Below are 9,784 nucleotides of genomic sequence, written 5' to 3' on the forward strand. Positions count from 1 at the left end.
TCGCTCAGGGTGCGCCTCGGCTCGCCTCTCCCTCCCGGGGGAGATGGCTGGGCCTGCCGGTGCCCATGCAACTGCACCGCTCCACACCCCTGCAGCGAGCCCTCCCGCCCAGGCGGGCGGGCTCCTTTCCCTGGCAGGCTCCAGAGAGATGGAGGGTTGCGCGAAGGTTGTCGGTCGGGGAGATGGGCATGAAGCCCCAACCCCATCATCAGGTGCGGCTACCTGGTTGATCCTGCCAGAACCATGTGCTTGTCTCAAAGATTAAGCCATGCACGTGTAAGTACACACGGCCAGTACAGTGAAACTGCGAATGGCTCATTAAATCAGTTATGGTTCCTTTGATCGCTCCATCTGTTACTTGGATAACTGTGGTAATTCTAGAGCTAATACATGCCGACGGGCGCTGACCTCCTGGGATGCGTGCATTTATCAGACCAAGACCAATCCGGGCTCGCCCGGCCACTTTGGTGACTAGATAACCTTGGGCCGATCGCACGTCCCCGTGATGGCGACGATACATTCGGATGTCTGCCCTATCAACTTTCGATGGTACTTTCTGTGCCTACCATGGTGACCACGGGTAACAGGGAATCAGGGTTCGATTCTAGAGAGGGAGCCTAAGAAACGGCAACCGCATCCAAGGATTGCAGCAGGCGCGCAATTACCCACTCCCGACACGGGGAGGTAGTGATGAAAAATAACAATACAGGACTCTTTCGAGGCCCTGTAATTGGAATGAGTACACTTCAAGTCCTTTAACAAGGATCCATTGGAGGGCAAGTCAGGTGCCAGCAGCCATGGTAATTTCAGCTCCAGTAGCGTATATTAAAGTTGCTGCAGTTAAAAACCTTGTAGTTGGATCTTGGGTTCGAGCTGGCTGTCTGCCACGAGGCGAGCTACGGCCTGTCGCAGCCCCTGCCTCTCGGCGCCCCCTTGATGCTCTTGACGGAGTGTCCTCGGTGTCCCAAACGTTTACTTTGAAAAAATTAGAGTGTTCAAAGCAGGCCGGTTGCCTGAAAACTTCAGCTAGGAATAATGGAATAGGACTCCGGTTTTATTTAGTTGGTTTTTGGAACTGGGGCCATGATTAAGAGGGACGGCCGGGGGCATTCGTATCGAGCCGCTAGAGGTCAAATTCTTGGACTGGCGCAAGACGAACAAAATCGAAAGCATTTGCCAAGAATGTTTTCATTAATGAAGGATGAAAGTCGGCAGTTCGAAGACGATCAGACACCGTAGTAATTCCGACCATAAACGATGCTGACTAGCTATCCATGACCCACCGAGCAACTCACGGGAAACCAAAGTCTTTGGTTTCCGGGGGGAGTATGGTTGCAAAGCTGAAACTTAAAGGAATTGATGGAAGGGCACCACGAGGAGTGGAGCCGGCAGCTTAATTTGACTCAACATGGGAAACCTCACCCGGCTCGAACACGGAAAGGATTGACAGATTGATAGCTCTTTCTCAATTCTGTGGGTAGTGGTGCAGGGCCGTTCTTAGTTGGTGGAGTGATTTGTCTGGTTAATTATGATAACGAACGAGACTCCTCCCTGCTAACTAGTTATGTGACCCCCAGCGGTCGGCGTCCAACTTCTTAGAGGGACAAGTGGCGTTCAGCCACACAAGTTAGAGCAATAACAGGTCTGTGATGTCCTTAGATGTCCCGGGCTGCACGCGTGCTACTCTGAATGGATCAGCGTGTGTCTACCCTTCGCCAACAGGTGCGGGTAACCTGCTGAACCCCGTTCGTGATAGGGATTGGGGATTGCAAGTATTTCCCATGATTGAGGAATTCCCAGTAAGTGCGGGTCATAAGCTTGTGTTGATTAAGTCCCTGCCCTTTGTACACACCGCCCACCACTATTGCCGATTGGATGGTTTAGTGTGGTCCTTGGATCGGCCCGCCAGGGTCGGCAACGGCCCTCGCGAAGCACCGAGTAGACGATCAAACTTGACTATCTAGAGGAAGTAAAAGTCATAACAAGGTTTCCGTAGGTGAACCTGCGGAAAAATCATTAAGGACGGAGCAGCCAGAGTGACCGACGGTGCCAGTCTGAAGCTCTCGGCCGCCTCCTGAAAGCACACACCGTAGCCACAGGGCTCGGCCCTGCCCTGGCGCGCCCCGGCCGGCGGAGCGGTCCGCAGCCACATAGAGTGCTTGGGTGAGGACCGGGACTTCGGAGGGCCTCTTCCCCCCAGGGAGTGCCTGACTGACGTGTGAGGGGCCGGGGATGGGGGCGGCCCCTGTCCCTCTCCGAGACGGAATCCAAGTTCACCCGGCACTACATCCCCTCGGGTGGGGGGAAACCAAATTGCAGTGCATCCCCAGGCTGGTACCACCCCTCCCTTGAAAGGCCCTGGCACCGGCTGGGCCCTCCCATGCCCGAGTCCTCAGCCGGGTTCTGGGCTACCGGGGAGTGGCCCTTCTCGTGCGGCTGGGTAGCCTGAAAGAGAAAGGGCCAAGGGCCTGTGAAGGGTTCTTGGCTCCTCTTGGTGGGAGGTGTGTGGGATGGGGAGACACCTGGTTCTTCCCTTCCGGCGCCTCCGACCCGGGTGAGGATGGTGGTGGGCTAATTGCCAGCTCGCCGGCATGACTCGGGCCGCCCGGTGATGGACGGCTGACGTGCAGGTGGAGCGACCCTCCCTCGTTACCAGGTACCCGGTGTGACCCGGTCCTGTGCGGCCGGGCTGAGGGGTTTGAAGACTTGTGCAGTCCCTCCCGGTATCCCCGGGAGGGACCAGTGGCTGCGGGGCTGCCTGACCCCATCACACTGGGAGCTACCTTCCTCGCCCATGGGTGTGAGTGGCTCCCAGGCCGAGTGCCAGGCAATGTTTTTTTCTCCCAACGGTGCAGTCTGACTCCCAGAGGGGAAGCTATGAATGGGGCGCCTGGGCCGTCTTGCCGCGTGGGCGGCGGATGGACGCTGTCGCCTTCCTCCCGCCTCTCCTGCGCCCGCAGGTGGGCAAACGTTTTCGAAAAGTTGCCTGTGACTCGCGTGTCGATGAAGAACGCAGCTAGTTGCGAGAATTAGTGTGAATTGCAGGACTCATTGACACTTTGAATGCGCCTTGCGGCCCCGAGTTCCTCCTGGAGCTACGCCTGTCTGAGGGTTGCTCGATCGTCAATCGCCCTGGGGCTTCCCTGGGACGTGGCTAGGGCCATCACAGGGTTAGCTCCACTTCCCCTTCATCCGCACACAAGGTCAGACACCCCGATCGCCTGTGGCAGGGTCCCTTACGGGTCCTGCCGCAGAGGTACGCTGCCGGCGTGCCTGGCCCCTGAGAAAGGGGCCTGGTGACCGGTCTGCCACGGGGCCCGGGGCACCTGGCTGCATGCTGCGTGTGGCTATCTGTGGTGTCTCACCGGCTGCCCGCACGCACACGCCTCAGGCACCCACCTCTGCAGCAGGCTTCCCAGGGAGGGCAAAACCCTTCCAAATGCGATCCGGGGAAAGAGGGCACGCACTGCTGGGATGCAAGGCACCCTTGCACCAGCAGGGGGCCTGGCCTTCCCCGGCAACTCCATTTAACCCTCCGGCATCATTCTTCCGACTACGACCTCAGATCAGACGTGGTGACCCACTGAATTTAAGCATATTACTAAGCGAAGGAAAAGAAACTAACCAGGATTCCCCCAGTAACGGCGAGTGAAGAGGGAAGAGTCCAGCGCCGAATCCCCGCCCGACGGCGGGAGCTGGAAATGTGGCATACAGAAGACCGATTCCCAGGCGTCGCTCAGGACGTCCAAGTCCTTCTGATCGAGGCTCACCCTGCAACGGTGTTAGGCAGGTAGCGGTCCCCAGCACGTCGGGATCGGGTCTTCTCGGATTTGGGTTGCTTGGTAATGCAGCCCAAAGTGGGTGGTAAACTCCATCTAAGGCTAAATATGGGTGAGAGACCGATAGCCAACAAGTACCGTAAGGCAAAGTTGAAAAGAACTTTGAAGAAGAGCTCAACAGGGCGTGAAACCATCGAGAGGTAAACGGGTGGGGTTCGTGCAGTACGCCCGGAGGATTCAACACGGTGGGAAGGTCGGTGGCCCGGGAGTTCCTGATTCCCTCCGCGGGACCGGCACCCAGGCCCTATCCAGCCCCCGCAGGGCGCATTTCCTCCACTGCGATGCGCCGCAACTGGCTCTGGGTCGGCTAGGAAGGCTTCAGGGTGGCGCCTTGATGCCCTTGGGCTTAGTTGTGCGGTATAAGTGTCCCTTCATTCATTCATTCAGGTGGCCCTCCATTCAGGCGGAGGGTGTTACAGCCATTTTAAACTTGCTTGTGTATCCCTTTACTTCCTGTTCTGGACTGGTATGAAAGTATAACGAAAGAGTGCTCATGTTTCCCACCTTACCTGAGGTATCATAAGTCGCATGTTCTGGGTTGTCTAATCATTGGTGACTTTGCTATAGGACGAAGAGCTAAGGAGACACTGATGCTAGTCTGGTAGGGGATTTGGGGTACTAAGGTGAGTTTTTGGTACACCCTAATTCACTGAGGTCTCTGTGCACAGTTCTGTGACTGAGCAGAATCCCTGCATCAATAAGAGGAATATTAATGCGCTGATGGTTCCACATTTTGACAATAAAAACAGAAAACAAATTGCAGAAAAGAGAAGATATAAAAGCAAAAAATCCACAAAAGATTTACTGCAAGCATCAAATGCTTCTGAAAATGACTCTTGCGATGAACAAAGGTTACAATGGAAGTAACAACAGAAAAGCGCAGAGACTTTATCAATCGCAAACGTGCGCAAAAAATCAAGAACTTTGATGAGCTGGAAGACAGAATTACAGAAATCTAGAAGTACACCCAAAACGTAGAGTAACACGATGCTGCTATGGATCTGATGGATGAGGTAGTGACTTATATCGCAGAAAACACCACTGATATAAGTCCTACTCCAGCAAGTGTACCAACAAATGAACCAGCAAGTGAACTCAATAATGAGCCTATGAACTCTGCTCAAGATGAGCACCAGAATGCCTCAGTAGGGAACAACATAACAAAAAATAGACAAGAAAAATGGAAGGCTTAATTGGACGCACGAGAAAAATGATACCAAAGCAAAGGGCAGCTATAAAGAATACCAGGCAATGTTTAAAAAAGACAAAAAGAAAATTGCCAGGAGTTTCACTGATGGGGCAGAAGATGCCACTTGCCAAATCAGTGCTGATGAAATCTTTCAATACTACAAAAACATAATTGAGAAAGAAAACAAGAAAAATCCTAATTTCATGCCGATTGATCGGATACCAGAGGATTATGGCATTAGAAATCTATGTAAAGAAATAACACTGCCCGAAATAACTTATGCCTTCATGAACTTCAATTTAAAGAAAGCAGTGGGGCCGGATAAGATTGGTCTGAATGACTTGTATAAAGTTTACAGCAGGCAACCAAGACTGCTGCCCAGAATTCTATCGTCTTGGTTGTTGATAAGAGTACCAGAAATTATTAAAAAGAACCAATCAATTTTGATACCCAAGAATGTACTGATTAGTGAACTTAAAAAAATCAGTAACTTGCGTCCAATTACCATCAATACTGCATTCACAAAAATACTAACTAAAAGACTCTCATTTTTTGTGGAAATGAATACGAGACAAAAAGGCTTCATGAAGGTGAGAGGTTGTCTCGAGAATCTGACTCTCCTGCAAAATATCATAAAAGTGGCACGAAAAAACAGCCACTCATTAGCAGTTGTGTTCATAGATATATCGAAAGCCTTCGACTCTGTCAGCCATGGTCACATTATACAGAGTCTCGCAAGGCAAAGAGTTCCATCATACATCAGAGACATAATGAAGGACTTGTACACTGACTCAACAACATCTTTCAAGGGAAAGAGCAATGAATCAACTCCTGAAATAACAATGAAATCTGGGGTCAAACAAGGTGATTCTTTATCCCCACTACTATTTAACATTGCCATGGATCCTCTGATCTGTGATCTTCAGAAAAACGGCAAGGGCTTCACATTTGGATCAGATGGTGTTATTGAGCAAATCACTGCTCTCGCCTTTGGCGATGACATCGCAGTACTCAGCAGTACCTGGGAAGGGATCAGTACAAATCGGAAAATCATTGAAAAGTTCAGTAAAACTACAGGATTAGAACTTAATGTGAAAAAGACACATGGAGTCACCATAAATATAAAATCCTGATTAACAACTGTAAACCATGGCAATTTGAAAAAGAAAATATTTAAAATATTCATCCAGGAGAAAGTGAGAGATACCTTGGATTGAACTTTGATCCACACACTGGTCATACAAGCAACAACAAAATTAATGAGGTTCTTGTCAATTGGCCTTCAAAACTTGATAATCTACCACTTAAGCCCACGCAGAAAGTAGAAATTTTGTGTCAATACTTAGTACCTAATCTATCATTCAAATTGGAAATGACAGGAATAGATACAGAAACAAAAACTTTAAATGTTCTGGATCAAACAATAAAAAAGTATGTCAAACACGTTCTACACCTTCCTGCATACACATGTGATGGTCTCCTATATTCGAAAAGATCATTTGGGGGCCTCAGTATACCAAAACTATATACACAATTTGGTCTCAATAAAGTCAATAATTTATTGTATCTCAGGGTAGCTCCAGAACTGTACATAGCTCATTCATTCATGTATGCAAGAGAAGATATGAATGAAAACATTGATAACCCCATCAAAAACACACAAACTCAACATTTTAGACAGTAGGTTTCAGAGCTATCATTTGAATTTGTTAGCAACGTATGATTGGAGAAAAGAAGAGTTTGAGAAATGGGCAAATCTCCCTGTCCAAGGTGATGGTATAAAATACTTAGCAAGTAATACAACCTCAAACTTCTGGATCAGCAAGCATAACAAAATGAAAGAAAACCAGTACATACCTGCGCTGATGTTAAGAGCAAATGTTTTATATACCAGAGAAACCATCACTAGGAGAAGAAATCTTGCATTTGCTACATGTAGGTACTGTAATGATGTTTGTGAAACAATTTCTAATATTTCAGGCACATGTCCTAAAACTAAGGACATTAGGATAAAAAGACATAACAACATTTAGGAATTGCTCATTGATAGAGCAAAAAGGTGTGGTTGGATGGCATATAGGGAACCTCATGTTAAGAATAATCAAGGAGAACTACGAAAACCAGATGTAGTGTTTACCAAAAATGGTACAGCTGTAGTGATTGATGTTTCAATTCGTTATGAAAACTCTCAGAATTCCCTTGAATTAGCTTTTGAGAGTAAAGTGAAATACTATCAGGATCTGTCACAGCAAATCAAAGATCTCACAAAATGCAAAACTGTAAAATGCCATGGCTTTATTGTTGGATGTCGTGGTATTTGGCCTCAATGTAATGATGTTGTTCTGGCTGATTTAGGTCTGCAAATGTCATTCCTATTCAAGAAAAATGTTTGCCTGACTACTTTAATGGACACTCTTAAAATGTGGCAAGTATTCATGGACAATTGAGTACCAAACTTATACTTAGATGTACACTTTCTTGCAGCGCACGTCACCTTTATAAAGCATAATGTTTTAACATATAGGTTTATAGTTGATTTAGTATAAATGTGAATTTTATAGATGTACTTTTTTTATGTGCTTGTTTCTAATTAGATGTGCAATTTGTAGATGTGTATTTTGTTTATAAATGTGTGCTTATAACAATTTAGATATAGTTGTGTACATCATACTTATTGAAATGTCTGGAATGATGAATAGGTTTCAAATAATCGCATACACATAATTATCACACATTGATTATTGATGTCCTGCGAATCACATTTTAATTGCTCAGGACTATTCATAGACAATCTTAAAATTGTTGGAATAGTACTGCAGGGTATACTATCTCTGGCCTATACGTGATCCCAGTTCCAGTGAGGACAGCGTTCAGTGTGGCTGTACTCCGGAGTGAAAGAATGTTGTATTGTTGGAAGCAAAACCGAATTGACGCTGATCGGCAGCATAATAGCCCAGAATGAGCCACCTCAATGAGCTACCTCGCTGCAATCTATTGAAAGTCATCCTTGGAGCCAAGCTTTTGTCTCTCCGTGTGTGGGTGCCCGCGGACGCCTCCCTCTACCACACCCAGGGGTGGGTCCCTCTGCTGCCAGGCCGGCAGGAGGGATGCAGAGGAGGTAAAGCAGGTCCACGGGAGGCCGCCACCACCACATACCCTTCAGAACGGGGGCCTCCCCCTCCTGTCCCTGCCCCACCAGGGTGCGGGGACGGGGGCCACCATCCCTTGAGAGTTGTCAGGGTGACCAGATGGCCTGGGCCACTGGCCGGGCCTCCCCTTCCCGCTGCTCCCGGGCAAGTCGGGCAGGGAGGTGAGCAGCAGCAACCAGGGGGAAAGAGCCTCCAGAGCAGCTGCCTCAGTGCGCCCGGCCACCATTGCGGACTGCAAGGGCCACTGGGTACGGCACCCTCCCAGGCCATCTGGGTGCTGGGTCGTCCCAGGCCATCTGGTCGCCTGGCTGCGTGACCAGATGGCCCTGCGGGCAGGGTGACCAGAGGGTCCTACGGGCTGGGTGACTAGATGGCCCTGCGGACTGGGTGACCAGCTGGCCCTGTGGGCCGGGCGAACTCCAATTTTTGTCCTTCCCTAAAATTCTATAAGCCCCCACTATTTGGAGGCATAATAGTCGAGGAAAAGGGGCTCCCCAGGCAGGCCGTCGGGGAGCGGACGTGACCTGGGCTTAAGCCTCCTTGGTTCTGGCCGAGGGTCTGAGTGCTGGGGACAAAGGTCCACCGGGGCCCAGGGAGGCTCTTCCCAGCCTGTCTAGGGTTCAGAAGCTGGGACAGGCCCGGGGCTTGCGCTCCATCCAGCAGGCCCCGGGGTGCGTGAGCCTCCATCCTGCAAGCAATCAGAGGGTCCGGGTGCTGGGGACGGGAGTCCACTGGGGCCCAGAGAGGCACTCCCCGGCCTGGCTAGGGTTCGGAAGCTGGGACTGGTCCCGAGGCTTGAGCTCTGTCCGGTGGGCTCCGGTGTGCATGAGCTCCCCCATCCTGCAAGCCATTGGAGGGTCCGGGTGCTGGGGACGAGGGGCCACTGTGTCCCGTGGAGGCTCTCCCCGGCCTGACTAGGTTTTGGAAGCAGCGACTGGGCCGGGGAGCAGGGGTGGTTGGCTTCATCCACTACGCTGTCAGAGCGGAGTTTTCTGCCCACCCCTACTAATCATGAGCATCTATTCCACCAAACTGACGCGCCAGCTGGTGAATGTCCTAAGTAGGGGTATGTCCTTTGTGCCAACTAACTATGCCAATGATTTGTAAACTCCGGCCACATTTTTCAAGTTCATGCGCACCTTACGTTTAAAATGTTTCTTCAAGAATATAGTAGTGGATGTACAGGAACAGGAAATTGCAGATTCATCACCATTTAAGCGTAGGAGCACTTATCAAGCTCCCATATCACACAAGATGTTGGACACTTTTGAAATCATGGTAAATAAAGATATCCAGAAATTGAGGTATAGAACCACCAGAGGACAAAATCTAACAAAGCATGACAAGAAGGCCATTAGGTCTATAGCCAAAAATTCAAGTTTAACAGTACAACCAGCAGTCAAGTGTGGTCCCCTAGTAGTCAAGGATACATCTTACTACCACTCTAAAGTCAACCAACATGTGATGGTTGAAGGCACATACATGCAATTGGAATGCTATCCCACAGCACAATTCATGGGTATCCTTGGCAGAATTTTACAAAGCGATACAAAAGGGGGTGATGGACGGAACGTTTGAGCAAATCAAACACTCAGCCCCAGTCAACT

General features: G+C 49.6%; 2 pseudogenes; both read left to right on the forward strand.

The window, feature by feature from the left end:
* The first annotated feature begins 219 nt into the window (after nt 1–219).
* On the forward strand, nt 220–2,019 carry LOC144793377 (18S ribosomal RNA; annotated as a pseudogene).
* A 948-nt stretch (nt 2,020–2,967) lies between these two features.
* Nucleotides 2,968–3,115, forward strand: LOC144793548 (5.8S ribosomal RNA; annotated as a pseudogene).
* The last annotated feature ends 6,669 nt before the right edge of the window (nt 3,116–9,784 follow it).

The sequence above is a fragment of the Lissotriton helveticus genome, chromosome 11, assembly GCF_964261635.1.
Source record: "Lissotriton helveticus chromosome 11, aLisHel1.1, whole genome shotgun sequence".
NCBI classification, from domain to species: domain Eukaryota; kingdom Metazoa; phylum Chordata; class Amphibia; order Caudata; family Salamandridae; genus Lissotriton; species Lissotriton helveticus.